Raw genomic sequence first — 412 nt, 5'->3', positions numbered from 1 at the left:
TGTACACATTAAAACCACCTGCATGCTGGGGTGTATGTACACCCCAGCCAAACAACAACAACAACAACAACAATATAATATTATATTATATTATATATAATATAATAACAACAACAAATATAACAACAACAACAAGAAAGCTAAAAAATATATAAATTTCTTTTATTTCATATCATAAATATTTTGTTTTTCTTCGTCAGGTGTATGTACACCCAAATTTATATAAATTCAACCGCATGCAAAGAGACAACTAAAATATACACTGCTGCTGCTGCTGCAGCAGCTGCTGCTGTTGCTGCTGCCACTGCTGCAACAGCCCTGCTGCTGCTGCTGCGGCGGCGGCAACATCCATGCTGCTGCTGTTGCTGTCATTGCTGCAGCAGCCCTGCTGCTGCTGCTGCTATAACAGCCG

The sequence above is a fragment of the Eimeria mitis genome, genomic scaffold (genome assembly GCF_000499745.2).
Source record: "Eimeria mitis Houghton genomic scaffold, Emh_scaff2825, whole genome shotgun sequence".
Classification (NCBI taxonomy): Eukaryota; Apicomplexa; class Conoidasida; order Eucoccidiorida; family Eimeriidae; genus Eimeria; species Eimeria mitis.
This window is presented reverse-complemented; position numbering follows the sequence as displayed.